Here is a 10,083-nt window from a genome sequence, read left to right as displayed (position 1 = left end):
TCCATCTGCCACTTCTCAGCCCATTGGCCCATCTGGTCCAGATCCTGTTGTAATCTGAGGTAACCCTCTTCGCTGTCCACTACACCTCCAATTTTGGTGTCATCTGCAAACTTACTAACTGTACCTCTTATGCTCGAATCCAAATCATTTATGTAAATGACAAAAAGTAGAGGACCCAGCACCAATCCTTTTAAAATGCCTACTGTGATCCATCTGTCCATGTGCTGATGTACCCAAAAGTTGCAGCAGGAAACAATAGGAACAGGGAGAATCTTGATAGGCCTTTTGGATGCAAAGCTGTACAGAGAAAATCACAAGGAGTCAAATTTAGATAACCTGAAACTCCTGTTATGACAAAGTTGTTAACCATTCCCATTGGCAGAATAGGAAATCCAATAAAAGGATAACCCAGCTTATCTGGATTGGCTGAACTCACGCAGGCTTGCCATATGACCGTGTCAACTAATTGGGGTACAGTTTGGACACATGAAAGCAAAATTACAGGCAAGTCTGTAGTGATGGCTGGAAAGTGGCTTCACACGTCTGGAATGAGAATGTTTTAAGGGATATATTTAACATGGATGAAACTTTGCCAGATTGCTTTTTCATCTTGAAAGATAAAGTGTCTGGTGGGAAGTGAAGCAAGCACTGCATCACTGCTATGGTCTGCACCAACATGGATGGTACTAAAAAGCTGCTGCTGCTTGTGATAGGAAAGCCCAAGAAGCTACATTGCTTTATGAATGTCAGGCAACTAATCACGCTAGAAAAACTGCCTAGTTGACCCCCAGCATTTTTCAGGTGTGGGTTAGGAAATGACTAAGTGTTGAAATAATAGATTTTGCAATGAAATGGCCTAAATTAATTTTTCCTTGGCTGAAAAAATGTCATTTGAACTTTAACTAGGCAAAATGGTTCGGGTGATTGGAAACTCAGACATTTACAAAGAAAGGCCAAAACAATATAACAGAATAATGAAGTAGTTTTAAAAAAAAAATCAACAGAAGAAAGATTATTTCACTTCTGGCTCTGAAGAGTTTGATAAATGGCCACCCACTTGACCATCTGTTTCCCGAGATGAAGCTGCAGAGGCAGAAGAGATTTTGTATTGCAACATAAAACAAGGAGAACCTGTTTGAGTGCACTGATAACATGGCAGACTTGTCCAAAAACAGCACCCTAAGCAGAAAAGATTTGGGTTTTTCCAGAGTTAATCCTCATTGTTTTTCAATGTCTTTTCCTGGACAAGAACAGGCCATTGCAAGGTGCAAACAAAGAAGAAATTGAAAATTAAAGACATTTTTCACATATTTATTGCATCAGAATGATTTCGTTTTTTTTCCACATAAAGCATGTCTGTAGGCAAATTGAGTTACATGGGCCTTCCTCAGCTCTGCTTAACACGAATTTCTGGGTTGACTTGGTGATTTGGAATGGTCTTCCTGTTGTTGCATTTTATAATGTATTCTGATCATAAATTGATTTTTGTTATTTGATGGGGCTGTATATTGGGGACCAGCAGTTTTAATTTTTGGCAGAAGCCCTAGTTCTGATTATGATTCAGACAATCACCCGATGAAGGAGCGTCGCTCCAAAAGCTAGTGTGCTTCCAATTTTAATTGTTGGACTATAACCTGGTGTTGTGTGATTTCTAGTTATGATTAAATAGCTATGATAGCCAATACAGACCAGACTTTCTCATCTCATCTGGAACGAACAGTTATTCCTGTTGACTGGATTTGCTACAACAGTGAAAGGTATTGCAATTATTTATGCATCACAACTAACATTGAGTGATTCATTTGAAAAAACAGTGCTTTGATTAAATATAAATAAAAGCAAAACACTGTAGACAAGAATTTTAAAAGAATATTCTAATTTTACACGAGTGAACAGTGCTCCACCTATTGGAGGCATTGACCACTGGCACAGTCTCCAAACAAAACCGAAAATGGATGCTTTAAAACAAAACGAAGTTGAGGGGTCATGTGACCTAATCTTTCCTGTCAATGCACATATGAAACTAGACAAGATCCCTGAGCTATCCTTCATTTCTGGACAAGTCATTAAATGCAAACAAACATTCTAGTCACATTTTTGAGAGGTTGTTACAATGTAATAGACATTTCCTGTTGTAAATGTCTGCCCTTTTTCAAATAATTAAAGAAATTGTGTTCAAAATGGCGGTTGCAAATGTTTGTGAAAAAAAATTCTATCATGGCGGTATGTGAAGGAATAAAACTTTAACCCTTTGGTTTGACAATGATGTGGTGATCAGAAACCATTTTTGAGGACAATGGAAAGAAACACTCTGGTTGCAGTGATGGTATCAAGGTCACCCAGGTGGGCCGCATAGAATGAGTTCCCTGATTAGACCAGATTAACAGCCCCAAACAGGGAGCCCTGGCTGACAGATAGAAAAAGAAGTGTCAAAGGTTCTGTTCACAGAGAGCTGGTGCTGAGGAAGCTGGTCCAGTGTCAAGTACCACACACGCATGTAAATAAAGGATAACTTGGTGATAGGCCACCAGCCTCCATGGAGTGATTTCAGTGCTCACCTCTCTCTAAGGGCATCAACAGCATTGTCAACATCTGCTTTTTTAATATTGTTTTAAAAATCCAGACGTGTTATCATATAGAATTGAATGGCTTTCCCACCACCATAGAGTCATAGATGTATAGCACCAAAACAGACCCTTTGGTCCGACCTGCCATGCCAATCAGATATCCCAACCCAATCTAGCTCCACCTGCCAGCACCCAGCCCATATCCCTCCAAACCCTTCCTATTCATATACCCATCCAAATGCCAAATGCTGTAATTGTACCAGCCTCCACCACATCCTCTGGCAGCTCATTCCATACACGTACCACCCTCTGCATTAAAAAGTTGCCCCTTAGGTCTCTTTTATATCTTTCCACTCTCACCCTAAACCTATGCCCTCTAGTTCTGGACTCCCCGACCCCAGGGAAAAGACTGTCTATTTATCCTATCCATGCCCCTCAATTTTGTAAACCTCTATAAGGTCACCCCTCAGCCTCTGACGCTCCAGGGAAAACATTCAGCGTCTCCCTATAGCTCAAATCCTCCAACCCTGGCAACATCCTTCTACATCTTTTCTGAACCCTTTCAAGTTTCACAACATCTTTCCGATAGGAAGGAGACCAGGACTACACGCAATATTCCAACAGTGGTCTAACCAATGTCCTGTACAGCCGCAACATGACCTCCCAACTCCTGTACTCAATACTCTGACCAATAAAAGCAAGCATACTAAACGCCTTCTTCACTATCCTATCTACCTGCAACTCCACTTTCAAGGAGCTATGAACCTGCACTCACCAGGACCTTACCATTAAGTGTATAAGTCCTGCTAGGATTTGTTTTCCCAAAATGCAGCACCTCGCAACTATCTGAATTAAATTCCATCTGCCACTTCTCAGTGCATTGGCCCATCTGGTCAAGACCCTGTTGTAATCTGAGGTAACTCTCTTCGCTGTCCACTCCACCTCCAAACTTACTAATTGTACCTCTTATGCTCACATCCAAATCGATGAAAAGTAGAGGACCCAGCACCAATCCTTGTGGCACTCCACTGGCCACAGGCCTCCAGTCTGAAAAACAACCCTTAACCACCACCCTCTGTCTTCTATCTTTGAGCCAGTTCTGTATCCAAATGGTTAGTTCTCTCTGTATTCCATGAGATATAACATTGCTAACCAGTGTCCCATTGGGAACCTTGTCGAATGCCTTACTGACATCCACATAGATCACGTTTACCATTCTGCCCTCATCAATTCTCTTTGATACTTCAAAAAAACTCAATCAAGTTGGTGAGACATGATTTCCCACACATAAAGCCATGTTGACTATCCCTAATCAGTCTTTGCCTTTCCAAAGTCACCTGCCCTGCCTTATTTCCCAACTGGACGTCAAGTTTTGCACCTTCTCTAGTAGGTACATCCACACACTCAGGATTCCCTCCAACAACTAGCCCACCAATGACATCAGGCTCACTGGTCTATAGTTCCCTGGCTTGTCCTTACCACCTTTCTTAAAACAGTAGCACCACATTAGCCAACCTCCAGTCTTCTGGCACCTCACCTGTGACTAGATGATACAAATCTCTCAGTATTGAGGCCCAGCAATCACCTGCCTAGCTTCTCACAGACGTCTAAGGTGCACTTGATCAGGTCCTGGGGATTTATCCCCTTTCATGCGTTTCAAGATATCCAGCACTTCCTCCTCTGTAATATGGACATTTTCAAGATGTCACCATCTATTTCACTACTTTCTATATCTTCCATGTCCTTCTTCACAGTAAACACTAATGCAAGATATTCATTTAGTATCTGCCCCATCTCCTGCAGCTCCACACAAAGGCCACCTTGCTGATCTTTGAGGGGCCTTATTCTTTCCCCAGTTACCCTTTTGTCCTTAAGGAGACTCCAAAAGGTTTTTACAAATACAGTAACTATTTGCCAAAGCTATCTCTTGTCCCCTTTTTGCCCTCCTGATTTCCCTCTTAAGTATACTCCTACTGCCTTTATACTCTAAGGATTCACTTGATCCATCCTGTCTATATCAGACATATGCTTCCTCCTTTTTCTTAACCAAACCCTCAATTTCTTTAGTTATCCAGCATTCCCTATACCTACCAGCCTTCCCTTTCACCCTGACAGGAATATACTTTCTCTGGATTCTCGTTATCTCATTTCTGAAGGCTTCCCATTTTCCAGCCATCCCATTACCTGCCAACATCTGCCCCCAAATCAGCTTTCGAAAGTTCTTGCCTAATACCTTCAAAATTGGCCTTTCTCCACTTTAGAACTTCAACTTTTAGATCCGATTACCATAACTACCCTATTATTCTTACAGATAGCTGAGATTTCCTTACAAATTTGTTTCTCAATTTTCCTCTGATAGTACAATCCCAATCATCAGGTGACCATCCCTTCCTTATTTCTCAGTTTCACCCAAATAAGTTCCCTGGATGTATTTCTGGGAATATCCTCCCTCAGCACAGCTGTAATGCTATCCCTTATCAAAAATGCCACTTCCCCTCCTCTCTTGCCTCTCTTTCTATCCTTCCTGTAGCATTTGTATCCTGGAACATTAAGCTGTCAGTCCTGCCCATCCCTGAGCTATGTTTCTGTAATTGCAATGATATCCCAGTCCCATGTTCGTAACCATGCCCTAGTTCATCTGCCTTCCCTGATACACCAACTGCATTGAAATAAATGCAGTTCAATTTATCAGTCCTACCTTGTTCTCTGCTTTGTCCCTGCCTACCCTGACTTTGACTCGTCTTTGTTCTCAACTGTACCAGTCTCAGATTGCAATCTTTCCTCACTATTTCCCACCCCCCAATACCTTGCTAGTTTAAATCCTCCCGAGCAGCTCTAACAAATATCCCTGCCAGTATATTAGTCCCTTTCCAATTTAGGTGTAATCTGTCCTTCTTGTACAGGTCACTTCGACCCAAAAATGGCTTCCAATAATCTAAAAATGTGAATCCTTCTCCTGTACACCAGCTCCTGAGCCATGCATTCATTTGCTCTATTTTCCTGTTTCTGCCCTCACCAAATCACTGTGACTTCTTTATGTTTTTAAACTATGAATTACCATTAGCAATCATCACTTGTTGAAAGGGTCTGCTTTATCTTGGAGTCAGGTGATGTGTTCCAGACGGACAAGCCATTGCTGGTTACCAAGGGAACTCAAACTCAACAAGCTCCATGAGGATAATTAGTGGTGATTCCCCGTGGGCCTTGTAGGAGTTATCACAGTAACCTTCAGCCAAAAGTGCCAGGACCTGAGCTCCCCAGCATCCAACTTGCTAATACTCAGCCAGTTCAATTCACTCCACATCACATCATTAAACAGCTAAAAGCACTGGATACTGCAATAACTAGGTGTCCTGGCAACATTCCAACAGTATTCCTGAAGACTTCTGTTCCAGAATCAACCATATCCTTAAACTGTACAGCTATAACACTGAAAGATCTACCTATCAACAGAAAAATTGCTCAGTATGTCCTATCTACAAAATGCAGGACAAACCCAACTCAGGTATTTACCACCTCATTAGTCTATTCTTAAATCAAAGTGATGAAAAGGGTCATTGACAATGCTATCAAGTGGCACTTACTCGACAATAACCTGCTCACTGACACTCAGTTTGGATTCCACCAGCTCAACTCAACTTCATTACATTCTTGGTCCAAGCATAGACAAAAGAGCTGAACTCTAGAACAGGGGGGAGATTGACATTTAACAGAATATGACAGCAAGGCCCGAGGAACAGAGCCCACTTCAGTATACAAAATGCCTTGTCAGAAATGGAGTCCACTCCAAACTGCAGAGCCCATTGCTAAAAACAGAGTCCACTCCTGAAGGCAGCAAATGTACACCCCATAGCACACACACAGGTGTTCAGTCTCCATAGAGGCCTGGTTTATCCACAAAGAACCAGGCCATCTCACAGGAACACAGTACATTGTGAAGGTGCAGTTAACTAACAGGGGTTTGGTCCACTCCCAAACTCCAGGATGCAGCAAGTGCTCACCTCCTAGAGTGCGCGCACACACACACAGAGGTGTTCAGTCTTTGCAGAGGCCTAATCCCAGGACCAGGCCTTCCCACAGGAACGGCTCATCTGTTAAGATGTATTTTCTCAAAAGGGCTCAGTCCAAACACCAAATAACAGTGAAGACACATACAAAAAAAAACAAAGAAAACTAGAGTGGAAGGGCTTAGCTCTACCACAAAATCAACATACTCTTTTCTGAAAGAGTAACATGTAGGATGTAACCAGTCAGTGAAACAACGGTTCCCTAATGAGAACCATTACACCTGAAAGACATTAACTGTGTAGAACAGGCAGTTTAAAAAAAAAATCAGTCCTCAATAAAAAAGGAATACCCCCAGTGGAGGGCTCTCTACGCGGGAGTCCTCCCCCTTTCTCTCGGGGATCTGGGGTGGAAGGTGTTGCACGCAGCAGTCCCCTGCAACCGCAGATTGCGGTGGTTCACGGACTCCCAGCCCAACATAAAGATTTGTGCACTTTTTGTCTTTCACTGTGTCTCACACCTGCACACACACACCATGGGTTCTGGGGATAAAATAAGCACTACCGCACTTAGGTGGTAGTGTGGGGGTTAAAACGAAGAGAAAAAAAAAGGAAAAAAAAAAATAAAATAAACAGGAAATTTTTGATTTAGTCCCTACCCTCCCCTTCACTGTTTTGTTCACACAGCACTGCCCTTTGATGTGAAGGGCAGTGTTTGTCACTGGCCACCCGGGTGTTTTCCTATCTTCCTGGCAGTGGAATTTGAATAAAGATTCGTGCACTTTGTGTCTTTCCCTAAAAAAAAATAAAAAAGGAATACCAGTTAACAAACTGGCCATATAATTCAGCCAGACCAGGAATCAGGTTTACCCCCAAAAAGCAGAAACTAACAGCAGCAGGAAAACACTGACTGTGGCCCAGCCAGCACAGTGTCAGTCCCCTAAACTGAGGAGACTCTGAATATCCTGTTTTTTTAATTAGACGATACGTAGTTTACAAAACAGTTAACATTAACAGCTGTATACAGAGAAACAGCAATTTTACAAGGGAGAGGAGCAAAGACAGACCCCAAACCCTACCATTCAACCAGTTTACAGGGAAATGAGGGCAAATCTCAAATCCCGCTTTCATTCATTACAAAACAGTAACAATGACATTTGTACATAAAAGACAGTCCAATTACATTAAAAAAATAGTGCATTCGATACAGACCCCCAGCAATCCACTCCCACCTTCCAGCCACTCTAATGCAGCCCGCCCCTACGTCCCTTCCAGCTCTCGGTCCTTCCCGTGACCCGTCCGCCCTGACACGCCTTCCGACCACCTTTAGGACAGCCCGTCCCGATTACCCCTTCTCAGGGCGATTGGCATCAGAGTGGCCTACCCACCCTCCAGCTCTCATCTCAGGGTGACAGTTTTCAGGACGACCGATGAGCCTCCCAGCTCACACTAAGGCCTACCAGACCCAGGGACACAAGACAGTGCAGGTGATCAACCCAACAAACTACATGACAGAGTCAATTATCAATAAACAAATGGTCCAGAGTCTATTATCACAAACAGTTCTCTTCAAAATGTAGAATCAATTCCCAGAATCAGAGTCCGCTCCAGTATACAGAGTGCCTTGTCAGAAATGGGGTCCACTCCAAACTGCAGAGCCCATTGCAAAAAAATGGAGTCCACAACTGAGGGCAGCAAACACATACACAAGTGTTTAGTCTCCACAGAGTCCTGGCCCATCCTTGGAAAACCAGGCCCACAGTATATTGTAAAGGCACAGCCAATCCACAGGGGCCTAGCCCAACCCCGAAGGCAGGGCCAACCCTCAAACCCTAGGACACAGCAAGTGCTCACCTCCCAGCACACACACAGGTGCCCAGTCCCAGGGCTAGGCCTCCCCACAGGAACAGTCCTCACAAGGGCTCAGTCCAAACATCGAAACACAGTGAAGACATATACAAAAACAAAAATAAACAGAGTGCAAGGGCTAAGCCCTGCCTCAAAATCAACATAGTCCTTTTCTCAAAGAGAGAAAAGAGTAACACACAGGCTGTAACCAGCCAGTGAAACAACAGTCCCCCAACGAGAACTGAGTTACACCTGAAACACATCGTGTGCATCAGGCAGCCCAGAAATCAGTCCCCACCAAAGGAATGCCAGTTAACAAACTGGCTAAATAATTCAATCAGTTCAGGAATCAGGTTTCCCCCAAAAAAGCAGAAACCTACAGCAGCAACACACTGACTGTGGCCCAGCCAGCACAGTCAGTCCCCTAAACTGAGCAGATTCTGAAACTCCTGGTTTTTTAAAAAAATTTATCAAACAAGTCACAGCCAGGGAGCCTTCCACATCCATCAGAGATTTATCTGTACTTCCGCACATGTCATTTACTGTATTCGTTGCTCCCAATGTAGTCTCCTCTACATTGGGGAGACAGGACGCCGATTCGCAGAGCGCTTCAGAGAACATCTCCGGGACACCCACACCCACCAACCCCACCGCCCCGTGGCCGAACACTTCAACTCCCCCTTCCACTCCATCAGGTCCAGCGCCACCTCAATAATTACTCCCTAACCACCCGACGCGTGGAAGAAGAACACCTCATCTTCCGCCTTGGGACCCTCAAACCCCACAGGATCAATGTGGATATCACCAGTTTCCCCATTTCCCCTCCCCCCACCTTATCCTAATTCCAACCTTCCAACTCAGCACCGCCCTCATGACCTGCCCATCATCCTTCCTGCCTATCCTCTCCGACCTATCATCCTCACCTCCATTTCCTATCGCACTCTCAGCTATCCTCCCCCCAGCCCCTCCCATTTATCTCTCCACCCCCTTGGCTCACAGCTCTATTCCTGATGAAGTGCTTTTGCTGAAACGTCAATTCTCCTGCTTCTTGGCCTTTTGGCTAAGATCAAGTGACTGTTCTTATCAGGACAGGTATTGGGTTGCGAGTCATCAGAGCTAGTAGAGACCATTGCTGGATCGTGATTGGATGTTGGAGGATCGTTTGGTTGTGCTGACCTGCTCTTGGTGGATCTTTATGCTGGCTTCGGCCTAACACCAATTCAGGTACCAGCCAACCTCAGAGCTATGGCCTCAGCAGCCGCCCGCAGCCCTGGCCAGGGCATTCGCAACACAGTCAGGGTGACTGTGAAGAAGGTGGAGGAGCACACACCAGTCGATCAGATGGTGTTTGTGAAAAAGATTTTGCTGGAGTGCTGCGGGCTTGAAGCAGTGGATGTGTACTGATTAATGTGTACGCCCCAGTGGGTAAGAGTGAACGGTTGGCTGTCCTGCAGCAGCTTCCACTGTTGCTGGCTACGTCCAGGCTGGTCATTCTGGCCGGTGACTTCAACTGTATAGTTGATGCAGAAGGACGATCTGGCGGGGGGGACAGTAAACTGGACGCCATGTCCAGAGCCCTGATGGACATGGTAAAAGATGCCAAGCTGCATGACGTCTTCAGCACCCCTGCAGACGGAGCGCAGCATAGATACACCTGGTCACGG

This window comes from Chiloscyllium plagiosum, chromosome 43 (assembly GCF_004010195.1).
Source record: "Chiloscyllium plagiosum isolate BGI_BamShark_2017 chromosome 43, ASM401019v2, whole genome shotgun sequence".
NCBI classification, from domain to species: domain Eukaryota; kingdom Metazoa; phylum Chordata; class Chondrichthyes; order Orectolobiformes; family Hemiscylliidae; genus Chiloscyllium; species Chiloscyllium plagiosum.
This window is presented reverse-complemented; position numbering follows the sequence as displayed.